Consider the following 19,681-nt stretch of genomic DNA (forward strand, 5'->3'; position numbering starts at 1 on the left):
CTATATAAACTACTATTGTAACAATCATTTTCATAAATTGTCACCCAAACTGCCTTTATTACTTCCATACTGAAAACACATTCATCATTTAAAAACTTAGAATGTAAATCAGACCTTTGAAGTAAGGTACACTTACCAGGCTTTCTATTTACAGTACTACATATAAAGAAAGATGCTGCCAAACCAGCAACAAGAAACACCTCTGTACAAACCATAAAATTGAATAAGTATTTTGAGATCAATAATTTAGAGTGTACAGGATAAAAATAAAGATTCAGCAACATGAACATCTATGCATTTTTGCTGCAACTGCCAGGACAATACAGGCATGCTTTCTGCCTAATTCTAACCTTCAGAGGTCCAAATTCCAAGTTTGCTATGGTTGCTGTTCTGAAGCAGCAATTCCTCAGTAAACTAAAATGCAGTATTTTGGGACATACTGGTCTCTTATCTGGTGTTGATTTTTCCTAAACAATAAAAAATACTGAGCAGGGTTTGGAACAGAATTCAGAAGTATCCCAGGCCTGTCTCCCTTTTTCTAAAGCTTTAAGAGTAAATTGAGAGGAATGTCTCACTTGGTCCTAAATACTGAATGATTGCAAGCACTTAAAAACAGAGTTAAAATAAAACAACCAGCTTTTTATACCTTTCGGCTCATTATTCTTTCCACCATCTTCAACCATGAACTGTTTGCTGTTGTGACCTGTCTTAAGTTCACGTACTATAGGGCTGGAGAACATACCATACCCTGCAATCATACAAGTGCTCAAAGACATTAACAGCAGCCACTAAAATAGTTCTGGTGTTAATTGCCCAAATTTGATTAATAATAGTTTCTTTTCAGATCTTAGAAGCATTACCATAAAATACAGAAATGCTCCTTCCAGATCAAGGACATTGCAACTCCAAAGAACCGCTAATAAGAAAACTATTTCCTAAAACAGGGCTGAGGGGAGGGAGAGAAATGGGACATCAGAGGGGGATGGCAAGAGGGGGTAATTGATGAATTTCTCAAAAATAATGCATCCATTGTGTGTCAGAAGTCTGCCAAGACATGTTAAAATATTTCAGTGCACAATGCCTCTCTCTCTCTGTCTTCGTCTCACACACACATACACAGACATGCACAGAGTCTTGTTAGGATTGTATACTCACACTGAATTTCTTCCTGCCAAAGACAGCTGCATCCTACTTCCATTAAAGTTTAAGAAAACAAAACCACCTTTTACTGATTCCACTGAGAAAATGATGAGTTCTAAAGTTACAGAGACCTCTAGAATGTGACAACTCTGACAGGAAAAAATTATGCTTCAAAAGTAGTTGCCTACTGATAGGAGAGGCAGGATTTAACCAGAAGAAGCATCTCTTTGCAACACCTTGGTTGCACATACACTGCAATTACAGAAAGTTGGGGCTCTGCAACGAGAGCTTTCAAGGACTTTCCAGGCTAGCATACCCCAGCAGGATTTGTTTGAGAAAACAAAGTGCTGTAAAGAGATGATGCATTTAGTAGTGGTTAGGAATTTCCTCATTTTCAATGCCAGAAACATAGCAAGCAATAAAGGAAAAAATTAAGCGTTATTTTATAGAGGCCACAAAAAGCAGTGTCTTCCTTATAAAAGAACGCCTCGAGACATCAATAATATTCTTTCAATGAGCATTGTTCAATAACTGTTGCAACCCTGAAGCTTTTAAATGTATTAAAGTGATGATGTCATCACTTTAAAGGCACTTCAACAGAACATTATGAGAGAAACAATTTTCCTTTTTCAAACTCAAAATAACCGTAACAAAGTTGATTAAAAGCATATTCTACTAAAAATATTTTCAGTATCTATGTTTAGAGGCTTATCTAGGTAAGAGCAGCAAACAATATACAGAATTCTGAAATTAAAAGCCTCCATGTACTAATATCACACTGTAAACATATAAGTTCCAAGAGATACATGCTTTAAAAGCATTTTTAAGTTATAGAGAATAAGTAAAAATGCAAAATAATAAATATTTGGAAGAAATAATATTTCCACCTATCATACTTAAAAGCTCAAAAATGTATTCAATTCCACACACAGAGCTGCTCTGAAAGCCACATTGAATATATTGCCTTTGTTTGTTTGGTTATGCACAAACAAAAATTGTGATGACAGTTAAAGACACATCCTTGAAGTAGTCTACCCAATAAAATTTGGAAAAAAAAAATGAAGAGGAGGAGGAATAAAAAAGTCTAGCTATATAAGATTCTCTTTGTTGCTTGCTTGTTAAGGAATCCTTCTGGCACAACTAAGGGGATTATGAATTCACATGTGAATTTATCCCCTATTAAACTTTTAGTAAAAGGGTCAGTTAGCAGGAATGATAAAGCTCAGGCACACCAGTCACATGCTGTCAGAGCATCTGTGACTAGCTCTGCTCAGGCATATCACTGTTTTATAGCTTTAAAGTAAAGAGGAAGCTGTGGGGAAGGCTGAAAAGAGTCTACTTCCAAAAAGATTTGAAATAGTACAAAGTACAGTTTCACAGGAGACAAAGGGAGCATGACTTCAGGTCAGTCATTCTTCAAGAGGGCATTGAAAAGACAATAGAATCTTCCATCGCGCTGACGTGGGGTTTCAGTACTCCCTCCAGACTTCTGTAGTACTTTCCCTACTCAAATATTTCTCTTTTCCACCACAAAAACTCCTGCTGCTTGGCTAACTTACCTTCTAAGCATCACTCCCAGACTTACAGATACATCACTGCTACGTAGGTGGCAGTTAAAACTGCAGTACGAACTTGCTGATGCAGACGCTAGGCCAAAATTTATGTTTATGCACCACCTCTGTCACATACTTTTTAAAAGTTGCACTTCTATGTAATTAGACAATACCACAAAGAGGGCAATCCTGTTTAAGTCTTCCTACCACTGTGTTATTTCTACAAGAAATTTGGTTTAAGTTTTTGGGGGTAACAGAGAAGCGCATGAAATGGCAACAACACAGCAGCTTCAGCCGAGATCCGAAACTTACCTGACGACAACAGGTCCTGTGGAGCTGCTCTGTGGCTTCTCACCAGACAATACACCCACTGTTTCTGCATCTTGGCACCAAACTTGCCCTCTCAGGCCCTTCTTCCAAAATCTTGGGGATCGTGTGTTCCCTACAGAGCCATTTGTCCTTTCCCTACTGCGACTTTCCCAGCTGCGACTGATGCCCACATGGCGCTTGCAGCACGCGCCTTGGCTTCTGGCCTGCAACAGGGCCCCCGGCAGACGGAGTGGCTGGGCCCGGTGTGGCATGGCAGGACCGTGCTGTGGGACACCCACTCTCCTCCCCACTGCAGGACCTACCTAGCATGTGCCACATTGTCAGCTGAGACCTTCTGGGTCCAGCTGGTTTAGGAGTCAACATCAATGTGTCAGGAGCTCATGTTACTTAGTAACCCATTTCAAACATAGTATTAGTGAATTGTTGCACGTTAAGTGCAAACTGAAAACATAAATATAAAAAATCTTAACCTTTAGGAAACTTCTACCAAACTTTGAAGGAAAGGTATTATAAAATAACCTCCTAGCTAGACTATACAGAAGAGGGAAAGAAGTTCCAGGAACTGTGGAATAAAACTTCATTTGTCTGTCAAATTGTGACAAAATTTTTCAAAGTTAGCCACAAAAGCTAAATAGTTAAAAACGGGTTTTATATATTGAAATTGTTTGGAGATAGAAAAGGATAAACACTTCGGTTTAAGCCTGCTTTCTGCTTACTTCCAACTCACAAGAGCAGTAACCCGATATCCTACAGTGACAGGCTTGCTTTCCCTGCCCGTTGTGGTTTGATCACAACAGTTTCTGAAGAAGGAACTGTTTTACACTACAGGGTCCATTTCAGTCTGCAGCACAATTTACATAGCATCTGTATCTATATCCTGCCCAGATTAATGTCCCTGCACTTCTGTCAAACATTTGTCTACATAAGTTTAGAGTTCGTTTTAGTACCATCTTTACCATCATTCAAATTGCTTTCAATGTTTATAGAAAAGAAACAAAACAAAAGCTTATTTACAACCAAGCTGATCCAGGTAATAGGTTTTTGGTGTTGTTTTGTTTGGTTTGGTTGGTTGGTTTTTGTTTGTTTTTAGCATTTCTTTATTTTTATTTTTATTTTTTTTATTTTTAATGCACAAAATAAAAGATTTACATCCTAAGCCATACTCTCCTCATCTCTTGTTTTTAATCTCTGCCATGTGGTCAATTTGACTGATGTCAATGCGCCTCTAATTCCATACGATACAATTGTACTGAATGGCTTAACATATGAAAACAACCAAAGATTGGAACATTTAACGCCTGCAAAATAATCTTCAGTTACTGTGTTTAGTCACATTATAAACTAAGCAAACACAGAGACCGACATATGCCATGTTAATACACTTGCACAGGAAGATTTAATAAATTGAAAACAATTTTAAAAATCAAGCAGCAATTTAGAGTAGTTTTATGCCTAAGATGGGGCTCTGAAAATTGATACTGCTTTAAAGAAAGAGGATCTGCAGTCTGCAACACGATGCAATTTTGCATCAGCCAATCATCAGATGACAATATTTTTCTAACATAATGAGGTATACAACTCACAAATACCTTCACCTTTCTCAGGCACTCTGCAACTGCTGTCTTTTTTCCCCACTCAGAAAGAAAGCGAATAGCCATTGAAATCATTTAAATTTCTTCTTTAAAATAAATAAATAAATAAATAAAGCTTTCTATTATACAGTTTTGAGAGTTTTTGTTTTTGTTGTCAGATTTGCTTTCTTTCCTCTCTATTATATTTAGAAAGAAGGGTACAATGAAGAAAAGTGGGTTTGCCATCAAAAGCATTCATTGCTCTGACACACAAACACCTGTCAGTGGAAAAAGTCTTCAACTTCTTCGCTTCTCTTTACTATGAAGCAAATGTGCATGAAGCTTTCAGACTATTTTCTTCCAGTGTTTTGAAGTACCTTTCAGTTCACATGAAGGCTAACAATTGCAAAGAAGCAAAAGAGAAGGAAAAACTGGCACAACGGAAAGACTGAGGAACAGTGAAAGCCTCCCTGCTTATAGTTATTCTTTTGTTGAACATTCTTATGGAACACCCATTTAAAGCATAGCCAAGGCGACATACATATACATATATATATATATATATATTTAAAAAGGAAAATTATATCAAAAGCCTAATTCCTAATGTAAATTTCTGCCCCCATGATTTTTTCTTCCTAATGACATTTACACAACAGCAACAGGAAAGCACTATACATTTAACAGAGAAATACAGTATTAGAATATTATTTATACAAAATTACAATTTACTGTTTGCACAAGAATGTCTTGCATTGAAATACCCATCCCTCATTATCCTAATCAACTTGTAACTGACAGAACACCTACTGCAGACAAATGAGGTTTCCTAGTTAGCATATTGACTACTGAAACAAGAACCAACATTTTTATAAAGTATATGAAAAATATAAGAGATTACTCTGAAATGACTGTTGCCAACAGACGTAGCTGGAACTAAGCCTGCACTTTTCTAAGAAAAATCCCAAGATATCAGTATGTTTTACTGACAGTAAGTTAAAGCTGTGCAAATCTCACGTTAAAAAAAATAAATAAAATAAAAAAATCAAGCAATCTATCTCATGACAATAAAACCTAGTGAATTAGTAAACCCTCATTTTCATCTGACGAAGTACTTCTTCCGATGAGTCTGTGCTTACCCTCCCCTCTCCAGGGACCCCCTCCCAGGGATACCTTTTCTCTGAAACAATTACACTTGAGGAGTTTTGAACTCCTGGTTCAGACTAATCCATCTAACGACAGAAGCACCTTTCAAGCTTCCATTTGACACAAGTCCATCGTTCATCATTTGCTGGTGCATATGCTTTTTGCTGACAGAGCTCCATTACTAGAAAAAGCTCAGTAAGTAAAGTTGATTTGAAACAACTATATATTATATGTAGCCTGCATGAGACATGCTGATTTTGAGTCTAGAAAATCATTGCATAAAAAAGGGAGGGGGGGGCTGAAAAGAACTATTTAATTATTAAAGGACTTTCACTTCTTATCAACTGCTGCAATGTGATTTATTAGTGTTAATTTGCAATTTACTTGGGGAACAATGGAAGAGATATTTAGAGATATTTAACTCTATAGAGCAAGTACATACCCTGCTTTGTAACTCTTGGACCATAAATGTTTCTGGGTTTGTTTAATAATGAAATGTTGCATCAATGCCATCAAAACACAGATTCCTACCAACCTTAGACTTTTGTAAGATCACAGACAGAAAACAATATGCTGACCCATAAATACAGCAGCACAGGCAAGAACTCATTTGATTCTATTTTTTGACCAAAAAATGACATAATTCACATAAAAGTTAACATTGCATTTCTGTAGAGTCTTTGGCAATTTTAAGTGATTTTTAAGTAATTTACCAAAATGCATTCTGTGCATTTTGCACAGCGTTCTGTGTGGTTCAGTATTTCAGTTTTTATTTTACAAATGCAAGTGTAGGGCAAAGAGAGGTTAAGTAATTTATTCAGTGCAACCTTTACTTATTAATCACTTTGGTTAATCAGCCTTATGATTATAAGGGTGGGTGGATAAGAAAGCTTTGCCAGTCTGGCTGCGCATAATACAACCATCAGATTTTATTTATTTATTTATTTATTTTTATTAGAGTCAAACAGGAAATGTGCAATAGGGAGGACATCAATAAAAGATGTTGGCATGATAAAGGGTTATATTAATAAAATATTAATTAAACACAGTTAGCCTTCAGGAAGGCCCGTTTAGTCTCTAGGTAAAAAGAAAACATTTACATGAAACCAAAGATGTACAGGCTGAGGTTAAACATCAAGAAGTAGTTATATCACTGTACTTTACAACATTTTACTGTGAAAAGGATGGAAAACCACTTCCCATAACATTCAGCAACATTACACTCAAGCCAATCTCATTATGGAAGAAGAACACAGGAAAGAAACAGAGAATGAAGACAGCTGAAATAGCGATACCACAACTAGATTTCAGGTTCTGTCTAAGATTTAGCCAGATACAATACTTTCTAGCATCTAGTATTCTTCTTGATTCCACTGAGTGGAAAGAAAATAAAGTTAAAAATGGGAAGACATAAATATAGTTTGTTGGTTTTCTTAAGGAGGAATTAAGTTCTGTGCTTCAATTTGAGAGAACAGGGCTTACAAGTTCTATTTGGGTTAAAAATTTCATGTTTTAGCGATAGTCTTTTCAGTCTGTCATCACAGTGAAAACAATAACATATTTAAGTAACATTCAAAAATATCACTGAGATACAAACAAGTTTATCGATACTCTGTGGTTCCTTAGAGATTTGAGTTCTTCATTTCAATAGATCTGTTTGTTGCAACATTTTTTTTTTAATCCATGGGAAATATTTAAAGCAACTACGATGACTTCTTTATGTAGACACTGTAAATATTTCTTCCATAAGGCCAAAGCCAAGGTAGAGGACACCCTGAAGTGTTCATTGCTCTCTTCAGCCTACATGTTGAAGAAGCCACCTCAGACTACTCCAGTTCTCACAGAAGCAGCACAAATATGCTCCAAAGCAACCCAGCTATCCAAAACCTGAATTTCTCAAATTTTATATTATGTTTGATATACCACAGTAAGAAAGCTGGAACATGACTGTAATTTTTGTGCATAGATGTGAAATTCTCTGAGGTATTCTATCTCCAAATTCAGGACAAATGTGTCTAACTTCTAGCCTTCAATATGGAAAGTACTGGTAACCATGCTCAATTTTAGAGTATCAAGTACCGAATGAGAAGAGACAGTCCTATTTCACACATTCTTTTCCCTGTTATCATCTAAGAAAACAAAGAAACAGCAAAGCACAGTGTACGTTCGTGATGCATTTTTAAATAGCTAACTAATGACCTAACTTAACTAAAACAACCTAATTATCTTTAATTGTGAAGAAATATACTTCTCATTCTACTCTATAGAGAAAGTTTTATTCCTCCTCCCAAACTGCAAATGCATTTTTTTTGTTAATGAGAAAACCTGGTAAACTGACATGAAAATGGTGTTTATTGGTTTTATACAGATAACTCACTTAGAATTATTTTTAAGCACATTTTAATGAGGTAGAAAGCATACAAGTTACAGATGAAAAAAATCAACAGGAGTGGACAGCAACAGAAGTCTAAATAGTGCTATGATGATAAAACTAAAAAAGAAAGCATATATCTCCCTGGGGTTCTATTTTGTAACTTACGATTTCATTTTAAAAATAAATAAATAAATAAATAATAATTTTTAAAAAAGGAATAGATGCCATAAAAAGACTGAAGTCAAAAGTCTTTGCATGAAGACTACAGCGTGACAAATATTTTTTAAAAACACACACAAAAAAATCAGCATATATATTTTGTTAGAAAAATGTAAAAAGCATTATGTTTCATATAGTAAAAGATCAGTAAGTTCCAAGTACAGGTAGTAACACTTCTTTAGAAATTAGAAGGGAAAACATCCTCTTTAACAAGGACAAAAGCAGTATTTTCTGGAACCACAATGATTGCACAATTATCCCTCCCTCCTCCTCTGTTTGAGTACCAATTTCAGAACGGTACAGCTAAACTAGGTTATCATGATCTGAGAAAGCTTAAGAACAATTTTAAAATGCTCAGTTTTATAAATCTTTAATTTTGTAAGCATTATCTCAACTGCAAGCAAGATAATAGCTGCTACCAAAATTCATTCCATTTCCAAAGGTATAATACATGCCTAAGATTTTAAAACTTGTTTTGATCATCCCTAAAACTTTTACTTTTTTCTCCATGGATCTAGAAAACATGGACTTAAAAGCTCACCCTCAGAGTTATTCTACATATGTACCCTATATATAGGTTGGGTATTAAGAGTTACTTTTGACTTTTCCACTTCCACTATTAGTTTCAAAAAGAAATCTATGTTACTTTAAATAATTTAGAAAATGTCGAAGTTATATCTAGGACTTGCCTTCTTACTTACTGTGAAACATCTTAAAGAAAGACTATAAACATCAACCCAGACAAGTTTTACAAAGTAATAACCTAAATATCAAGAGAAGAAAAGTTTGTTTCCTCCTTACTGCTTCTGCACTTTTAGAGCTTTCAGTGATCAAATATACCTTATAGCAGCTTTTCAACTCTCACATTTGTAATCGCTTAAAAAAAAAAAAAAAAAAGCTCTTCAGCAAGCTAATGACAAAAAAGTAATGAAACCTAACTTCAAAAGAATTAGTATTTATCTGTAAAAGCTCTAAAACTATACACTATTTCAAAAAATACACTTGCTTTCAGAGAATAAAAATAACTTTTTTTCAACTTCGTGTGCACACCTGTTGTCATGCTTTGCTAACAGAATGAACTTTCCCACTTGAAGGATCACTCTGGCTATACAAGAAACATGGCAGAAAATTCTGCCCCATGCATCACTGCCAGACTTGCCTCTCAAGTTCTAAAATACAAAATATCATTCTTGTATTAAAATAAAATGAAATATTTCTCTTAAACAAACAAACTTCAGAACTTCAAGAGACAATCTAGAGATGATCAAAACTGTACATTGCCTCTTTGACCCAATAAAATGGGAGGCTGAAATACTATACACTCAACAGCTGACAAGGATCGGGCCTAAACCTGTGATATGTCAATTCCATACAATCATCAAAAAAACTTGTTTAAACGAAGGTTCAGAAATATCTAAAATATTTCTGAAGAAAGGGGAAGTTTGCTGTTAATAAACTCCCTCTCCACTGTCCCCTTAACGATTTCTTCCACCACCATAGTTAGTACAAGCCACTTTTGGCAATACTTTGTCAGACAAAGGGGACTGTTGTGCTGGTTCTGCCAAAGCAATGCCACATTTCCTTTGACTCATAAAGAGTTGACCTGAAGCTTAAACAAGACAGTAACATGTTTTTGGTCAGCTGAAAACAGGAAAATATTCCTGGCTCTGTTTCACTAAGAACTGAAGAAATACACACACTTTTAGCAGACTACTCACAAGCATGGTCAGGAGTGATGCATATAGAGGGGCCAGTGTCAGACTTTTGATTTAAAACACAAATAAAGCACACTAAATATGAACATAAGATCCTGCAGGGCAAGCTATGTGTTCTGTAGATAAAAAAATCACTGCTCATTAAAAAAAATTCAGATGCAGTGGCTGCAATAGGGAACAGTTAAGTGTAGAAAGAGTAGAAACATACATCAAAATACAATCAGTTTATATTTTCTAGGGAAGATAGACAATGATACTGATGCTATGAGTCTCCTATTTTTCATTTAGTAGGTCTTGAAACTAAATTATTAACAGTGGACCACTCCACATCAGTCAAAAAGACTGAACTGGAGACCTTTTGCCTGAGGTTAGACTCTCAGACACTCCAATCAGCACATTTAAACTCTTAAATATGATGTTGCCTTCAGTATTTTTTCTATCTAGCTTCAAGAGCAATTTATGAGCTTATGAGAGACAGATGCCCAGAGTGAAAAAATTGACCTGTCTTTTTCACAGGACGTGCAAACTTCAAGAACCTTGAACCTTTCTAATCCATCAAGAAAATACTTCTATTCAGTTGCCAGTTGGATATTTGTAAAATAAAAATAAAAGCCACACGCTATATTGAGACTAACAGCTCAGAGGAGAGGAAGAATTCCAGCAGAATACATCTATGTGCACGCTCATACAAAGGAAAGAGAAAAACGAGGTTCAACAGAAACATCATCAACCTAACAACTGAATCTCTCTATTGGACAGTTTGCCTAGTTTCTTACAACAATCAACTGCTATAATTGATTATAAAATAACAGTAACGATTACTTCAAAGAATTTAAAGAAGATATCAGAGACTACAAAATAAAAGTTTTATGTCAAAGTCAATAACTTATTGCAAAAGCTGCTCACCTGCCAATTTAAACATATTCCTTTTGAACTACATCATTCATTAATGATGTACATAGTCTCTAGTCTAACTCTGTTAGACCAGTTAGAAGTACAGGATGCAGACTACATTAAAGCTTTACTTTCCAAGCAATAATAATACTAAAAATAAATTTGAATATTTGGAAAAAAAACACAGGTTACTTTTATTATAAAATTTTTGTTTTCAAATATCCCAGCTCTAGTTAGAGGTCAGAAAAGCATGTTTATCTGACTGGCTTCTATATACTTCAGTTGTCTCCTTGTGAAACCAAGAACTGAATATTGGAGTGTACACAACTACAAAGTAAAAGTGGTCTATCAGGCTTCAACATAACCTAACCAAGGAGAAGGCAATCCCTGAAGTACGAATGCAATATGCACCTGAAGCATCGGAACTGTCTATCTGCTCAAAGTGTCAGGAGTGAAGGGAAATACATCTACTTAAGAGCACAACTGCAACTGAATTGTCACTTCTTTTTAATGTTATATTACGTGTTGCCTGAAAAACGTCCATAACACTACACAGTTCATAAAATACTAAATGATTCTAAAAGTACCCTCTCTTCACACTTTCACTTTCCTATACTTTTCCTTTATAGCAGGTAACTTAAGAACATGCCAACCCCAAACATCCATTTCATGCTGGTAAATTGCTAGGAGGAATGTGTTTTGGCTGCTTGGAGCTAAAACACTAATTAAAGAAACAAAATAATTGGAGAAAACAATCACACTGGGTTCTATCTTTGTTATATAACCAGCAGAGTTTCAAATCCCAAATACTCACATAAATATAATGTAATAATACAAAATAATGATATTAAAAAATATAAATAATATATAAAATATAAAATAAAATGACAAAAAATAAAAACATATCTTTATAAAATAATATAAAAATATAATTTAAAAATATAAGAATAACTATTAAAATGTAATATAAATGATAACACTCATAATAAATACATGGTTGTAGTAAGACCATCACAATTTAATATATGAACATCATTATGTATTTCCTAGTTTAACATAAGTTATATTTGTATCCAAAGTCAATTGAAATGCTTAAAATGCAAGTCTGTGCAGAACTGGAAGGCAGAGACAGTTCAAATGGGCATTATTTGTTGATTGTAATTCTGTTTGAAAATCCTTTGCTCCAACAGAACGGTAAAATCTTTCTTTAAACTGAAGCAAGTTCCCCTTTGAACCACCAGCAATTTGGCAAGTCAGATGAGCTGGCACATCAGAGCACTTTATTAGTTCATGAAGACCACTAGCTTGTCTGTAAAAATTTGCAAGGGCCTAATGCACTCTGACAAATGACAAAGGTTATTAAAGGACAGCTCGTGGGAGTATAATTGCTTTGTGACTTTATCACTATTAACAGAAAGAATGAACATTGGTAGAGAGTTAACACCATGAAACATGAGTACAGGAATTCACAAAGATCTTGACTCAGCAAAGGACATAAGGTTGTTAATTCCATTCTTGTACAACAAAACAATTATGAATGTGGTTAAGTACACGCTATGTCTCTATCATTTAATCAGAGGATAAAGCAGTCATCTTTTCAGATGCAAAGAAGTGTATACATATACTTTATATTACAGACTCTACACTACTGCTATGCTGGTAAGTATTTTCTATGAACGGTGAAAGGATTCTTACCAACCTTGCTGTACTTACTCCTTGTTCTGTCAAGCAAGTTACAGGATAACCGAACATTTATGACAACTCAGTTTTCACAGCTCTGTCCACAACACATAGGGCTCCAAGAAAAACGTGAGGTTTTTGACAAGCATCAGTTTTCTCAAAAATACTTACCACAGCTGAGGTGTAAATCCATCTGAATTACAAGAATTTAATTGTTTCAAAACAGGAGGAAGAACACCAGACAAAAGTCTGACAAGGTTAAAAGGAGACTGGGGAAAGGTTTAGGCCTAACACACATTACATAAAAATCAATCAAGTTGACTTCTCAAGAATTGCAGAATAAGATACATCATACCACTGCTCAAAGTGAGGGGAAATGAGGGACAGGACTTCCAACCGCACAGCAGCACTTACTTTGTACAGAAACGAAGCACTGTACATTAACTCTTAGCTCTCTGCAAAGCACTGATTTCTGGCAAAGTCACTAATGCTTTGCTTAAACAAGCTGGGAATTGAGTAGCCTGAAACCCTTGCCTTGCTCAGAGGCAACACTTCAACCTACCTGTGCGAGGCTCCGGCTTTTGCCTTTGTGGAGACAGCTGCACCTTCCTCTTCTGCACTTCTGCAGTGGCAAAACACTTCTGACAGACTGATCAGAAGCATCTTCTGATGCAAAAGAGAACTCCGAAGTTTAGACACATTTTCTGTATCCCACTGTATACCTGCCTTCCTCTCAAAGCAGCATCCATTAGGAAAAAAAAAAAAAAAAAGAAGCATGTATGGCCCATGAAGAACAGTCCATAACAGGAAACAGAGTTTAGGTATGTACTTTGTACTGAAGTCCCAATCTACAGGACAGAAGTAAACAATAAAATCACAGAACAGGGTATTGCTTGGTATGAATACAGGCATCAGAACTGTCTTGAATTTGTCTGTGCCACAGGGGATTCATTTATTTATTTAAACACAAGACACAGGTTGATACATAAGCAACTACTGTAATCTGTGCTTCTGCTCTTTTCATAAAAGGGATGAATAGGCTTCCCAGAGATGTAACACAGAGCATAACCAGATAACTAAAAATCACTAAGGAAAGATCAAGTGACATTTATTAAGCCCCATTTTTGGACACCTCCAAAATTGTTTCTGTATATTTTGTATTTCACTGGAGTTAAAAAGCTCAAAACTAAAAGAACTTCATAAATTAAATGTTGATGTCCATTTCTGACCCGACTATAAAAGACTTTCACAAGGCTTGCAACGTTTCCCTGTCTAGAAACACTCATACTCAAGCAGTCAATAGACCCCGGGCTTCCCTTCTTCCCCAGTATCACAGCCCAGATACTCAACCAGAGAATTTTTGCTTGTGTCAGTCTAAGACTTACACTGACTCGTTACCTCTTTCCTGCCACTTCCTTAACTAACCCTGACTCAGTTTTATTGCCTGGCACTATCTAAAAAACTAGTCATCTTCTAAGCTTTACCAGTCAGCTTCCTTTTTAGCCCACTGGGGGTTGGAATATAATCTCTGTTTTTATTCATCTGCTTTACTACCTGTTGCTGATGCCATCATCCAACCAAATATTGTGACCAGTCTTATTCACCGCATTTGATAGAGAAAGTCATCTAAAGGCCAGTTTAACTAATTAAAGTCAGTTATGGAACAACCAACTTCCGTTGCAGATGAGGATGCTATGGTTCTTCTGCAAATGAAACTTACTGCCTCCAAATAAAGTTTGCAATGAAATATTGTTGGAGCCAGTAAATCAGAACCAATGCTATTCAGTAGCAGCTGGGTATGGCCTCCAGCCACATGGCAGAGATTACTGTTGCATAACAAAAACCCACATGAAGCAGCTATGTTTAAGAACTGAAGATAATTTTAGAACCTTCTTCTGTAGCTAACATCAATATTAAGACCCCTAAAGAATCATAAAACTGGGAAAAGTGGGGGTGGGGTGGAAGCAATAGAGGGAGAAGAATCTGAACCAATACTCCTTCAAGAATGATTCACTGTTTCTTTATTACAACACACCAGAAAAAAAAACAATCTTCCTCGAAACAGATTTGCTTGGGTAATACATGATGTCATCATAAATCATATTTTCCTCTTCTGTAAGTGTCAGCAGTTTTCTTGGACTTCTTTGAAGGTGGAAAAAAAAATGAAGAGCCAGAACCATCTTCCAGCTTTGGCAGAAAAGGGCCCTTTTGTTCCCAAGACATTTGTCTTCACATAATGCACCACCACCCTCCTGTAGGAGTCATGCAATGACAAAGCCTCACGAAGCATTTAAAAAAAGCAAAGCAAATGACAATATAAAACTCCTCTACTATTTCCAAACATTAATTTCTTTAGCTGTCTTTTTATTTCATCTCTGCTGGAGTAAATACATTTGTTTGCATTTAAAACAAAGATTAATCCAATCTATTCCAGAAAGACATTCAGACCATTGATTAGAAGGATGGCACTGTGTGACAGAAGTCATGAATTGTAAGTAAGCCATATATTAATAACACAGATGAGCATTCCCCCTTCTCTGTTTTTGTCCCTTTTTGGCTTTCATTAAATGGAAGGATGAAATGTTTTTTGTTTCTTCTTAGCCAACTAATTATTTGTTTACAAAGTATAAACTGGTATTTATTCTGATTAAAGTTTCCTACAGCAGTCTCTTTGATTAATGCATGGAAGACACTTTACAGACTATGATGGTTGATGAAGCATTTTTGAGAAGTAACAAGAAAACAAGACAGTGCCTTTAACATAAAGCTTAAGTTTAATTAACTTTGAGACTTTTATTACTGATAGGGCTTATCAATAGAGAAGATATAATAAATATCACAGTATTTACTTTTCTGCTCCACAGGAACATAAAATACATTTCACTTGTCTGCTGATGCAACATAAAAACTCCCGAGCCTTGTTATTTTAGAGTTCATGACTGTAGCATGCACTTCTTTTTTTGTATTAGACCTATCAGCTGTAACAAGGAGAGAACAGCAACATACTAATTTTCATCCCTCTCCACTCTTCACGTATGCATATACTTTTCCTCAACATGAACTCTTCTGACATATCAAGTGGATAGCAGATGTACCACATACAAAGGATTTGCAATAAGCTTGCATATTTGAGAAGAAGTCCCACAATTATGTATTGAAAGCAGTTAAGTGTCCTATTTATTTAAAGAGAAGCCAAAGGTACATTTAGGTGCTGTAGAAACAGACAGTTGGCAGGTACCATGATATCAAGTGAGAGAAGACACCTGGAAACAGAGGAAACATTTCTGCAGTCACAAAGATTAGAACAATTTGCGGGAATAAAGAGGAAGCCAGCAAAACTGTCCCAAACTGGGTCATGCAAAGTGGCAGTCAGGCAGCACAGGAGTGATTTGAGAATGACTGAAAACAGAGCAATCAGAAAGGTTAGCAAAACAGAGCAGCAGCAGAGTTCCCTATATTTACAAGCCAACATACAATCATTACAACATATCAAAAGAGACAAATGAAATACCCACCCTGCACTCTTCCAAAATCTCAGCATTCTGGTAGGGACAAAGCCTGATAGAACTGATGGTTAGAACAGAACCATTTATCTGCAAGTCCCAAGCTACTAGAAAAATATACGTAACAGAGTAAAGCAAGTTCTGCAAACTATTTAAACTTCAGTTTGTTCTTTTTTTATGCCTACAGTTTTGATTTTGAAGGCTTCTCAGGCCTTAGATCTCATTGGTCAAACATCCAAAGAAAGATAAAAAACACACAGGGTTAATCTGAAAGGGATCTTCCATTGAGAAAAAGAACAATAAATACAGCCTAATATAAGCTTTGTAAAATAAAGTTATGTAGAAATATTCTGTGACTCGTGATCAATGATGAGTTTTAGACTTGTACTAGACAAGATTAAATCAGAGTAAGAAACATTGCTGCTCATACCATGAAGCTGTTATTTACATCTTTTGCAATTATTAAATATCATGTACATCCATGCTTGGTTTGGAGGATTCCTAAGGAATCATAAGACACTTTCCACACCAAAAATAAATAAAATCCCTGAAAAAAAGGGTCACGGGAAATTTTTCCTGAAATTTGCCATTCAAGACAATTTTAACAATTCTGAAAGTGACAGTCGGTAGAATGTCCTTACCCATTTCTCCAGAAGAGCTATACTCAACTTTATTGAAATTTCATCTTCAAGATTAGTTTTCTCTTCCAGAAGGCACACTTCCAATACCCTTTTCAAATGTTCCTGTTATTCTGCCCTATATTTCAGAAATACGTAACATGCTCAGATTTTTTTGATAATTTCAGTTTAAAACATTTTTGAGATCCATAAGGATAAAACAGTTAAAGGATGTCTGGGAGTATTATGCAGGAAGAAAAAAAAAAAAAGCTAAATCACAGAAGGAAAAACAGATTCCAAGCTGAGAAACTAAAACAAAGCAAAATTAGTATAAGCAATCTGGGGACTTGCTTTAAACAAGGATATTTATTCCTCCAAAATTCCCTTGTCTAGGCAGCTATCAAGATGTGGACAATGATCTTATTTAAAGTATTCTAAGCATATTTGAAGACTATTTTGTTTCTTACATTGCTTGCACACACATGCAAATGTAACATTAGAAGCTTGTAATGTTTTCACAAAAACAGTGAGCATTCAAACACTTCTGTACTACCAAACAAATGCCTTCAAAGATTATTATCCCAACAGTTAGAAGGTAAGCTCAGAGTTGCAAACATCAGCAGACAGATTTAATGAGTATGTATGAGAATGTTGCGTAGGGAAGGAGTAAAAGAGTAAGAGATTGGAAGACACAAAACTATTTTGGAGCACTACAACAAAGTATCCCAATACTTGGAAAAAAATAAATAAAAAGAATTAAAAGGTCCCCCCTCAAAAACCTAAAATAATAGAAAAAAAAAAAAACATTCACAGAGCAAGCAAAGCAGAACTCAGAAGAATTTGAGTCCAGAATTTAGTCCTCACTAATTTAACAAGACACAGTGCAAAATCATGGCTTCCACCTTAAGAATGACCCAATCATTCTACAGAATAATAATAGCTATAGGTAATTTGCTATTGAAATAGTTTTAAGAGTATCCAACTGACATAGATGCCTAAATCCCAAGGACTTAAGGACTTTCAAGAAAAAAGGTAATGCTAAACAACAGAAGCAAAAATTAAAACACTGTTCACACACTGATTGCAAAGGGTGAAAAAAAAAATGTGAATTACAGATATTAGAGCAGTATTGTATTTCATCAAGCAAATTTTTGTATTGTAACCTCAGACTTTTTTTTGTCCTTAGGTGAAATATTATCTGAAGAAAAAAAGAAACACTCAAACCAGTATAACTGAAGTTTTTATTGGTCGCATGGGATGCCTGCTGCCACGCACCAGATGTGTGTAGGAAAAAAAGTGGTCAACATATGATATTAAAAAACGGTGCAGTTTCAAATATTTTAAACATGATGTCAAGTGCATTCAACAGGTCTACAAATGCATTACATTAGCCTAAATTTAGTAGGTGATAATTGAAATCAGAGATCTAGTCGTTACCACTGACATGTTTCTAAATACTACCCAATAAATTTTTGTCTGTTTCAGATTCTGTATGACAGCTGGCAGTTGGGAGGGGGAAATCGCCAAGAGGGTATGCACACACACATGTATCACATTTTTATATTTAAATTCTAGTATCCTCCCTTTCTAGAGTTAATGTAGCAGTGACAATACTGTCATACAAGCACATACTTCCATAATCGAATTCTAAAAGCTGATTTTTTTCTGTAGGCTTTACCTGGCATTTTGCAGAAAGCACAAGGTATAGGACAGGATAGTATCCTATCACTCTACCATTGTATTTCCCACACATCAATTTTCACAATGAAGTTCATTCACTTATTTTACAGAAATGACATCTGTTCTTCCTAGTTATCTTCACTGAAAATATATTTCTTTCCTAACTAAAAAAGAAAATCCATCAACGGTCTCAGTCTACATTGTTTTTGTTACTGTGCCTTTGTGTTTTTGGTTTTTATAATTATGTAACATTCAGTTAGGAGGGAACAAATATGAGTAAAAAAACAATCTGCCTGAAGGAAAAAACATACCTCCATGTCTACAATGACTTTAAATCCTAACCTTCTCTTCAGTCTCAGATGGATCATCAACCTTGTTGATATACCTGCTATCAGGTAATATCAAGTGTAGCTATGTAGCACATGAAAATAAACTACTTCCAGGAGCACTACAGAAACAGTGTGTGGACAGGTGTCACCCACCCCTCCTGATGACACGTGGGAGTGGTTTATGCAAGTTGGTATGAAGGGCTGAAAATGACACTTGCCTTCTACAGTTAACCAACAAGGCTTCCTCACGTCTCAGTTGTGCCCTCTGTAAAATGGCAGGTGTTACCTTTCCAATTCTCAAAGGAAAATGAAAAAACATTGCTAAAAACCATGACTGAGAAGACATGCCTGGCATTTCACATACCACCAACTGCATGGCTTTTGACTGGAAATTTAAGCATTTAGTTAGAACCAGCTAAGGCTGGAAATGGAAAAACAAGGCTTTCACTAATAAAAAGTTGTTGTTCAATTAAGGCATGTAAGCCTTTGTATACAAACAACAAATGCTCCTTAAGTTTCATCAGTTGTAGTCCTTTAAAATGACCTCTAGCAACATAAATTCTAAAGGACTTGAAATAAACTTCTTTTTAAAATAGGTTTTTAAAGACACAAACCACCTTCCCTCTTAATTTTTTGAAAGGGATCTCCTTACAAAGCCACAATATTTCTATCCAATGTGTTAAAATGAAAGGAAGCTTTATGCTAGTCATTCTTGGCTTTAGACACCAAAGACCCATAAAATTACTAGCACCCATTAGAACTATTTAATTTTATTTCAATTCTTGAGACCAGCAACAAAAACTGCAATCAACATTAACCACAGACTCCAGTAAAACAGCTTGGAGGCTCCTTGGAGATAAACACAGTTACCAAAGACAAACAAAATTAGAGAGTTCCACATTTGATGGTGGGGAGGGAAAAACATCAATTGGA

At 35.5% G+C, this 19,681-nt stretch overlaps 1 protein-coding gene across 8 annotated transcripts in view; it reads right to left on the reverse strand.

The window, feature by feature from the left end:
- The window catches only part of LRMDA (leucine rich melanocyte differentiation associated), a 703,906-nt gene that overhangs the window by 638,322 nt on the left and 45,903 nt on the right, over positions 1–19,681 (reverse strand). The gene's annotated exons all lie outside the window — the stretch shown is intronic.

This window comes from Anas acuta, chromosome 7 (assembly GCF_963932015.1).
Source record: "Anas acuta chromosome 7, bAnaAcu1.1, whole genome shotgun sequence".
NCBI lineage: Eukaryota > Metazoa > Chordata > Aves > Anseriformes > Anatidae > Anas > Anas acuta.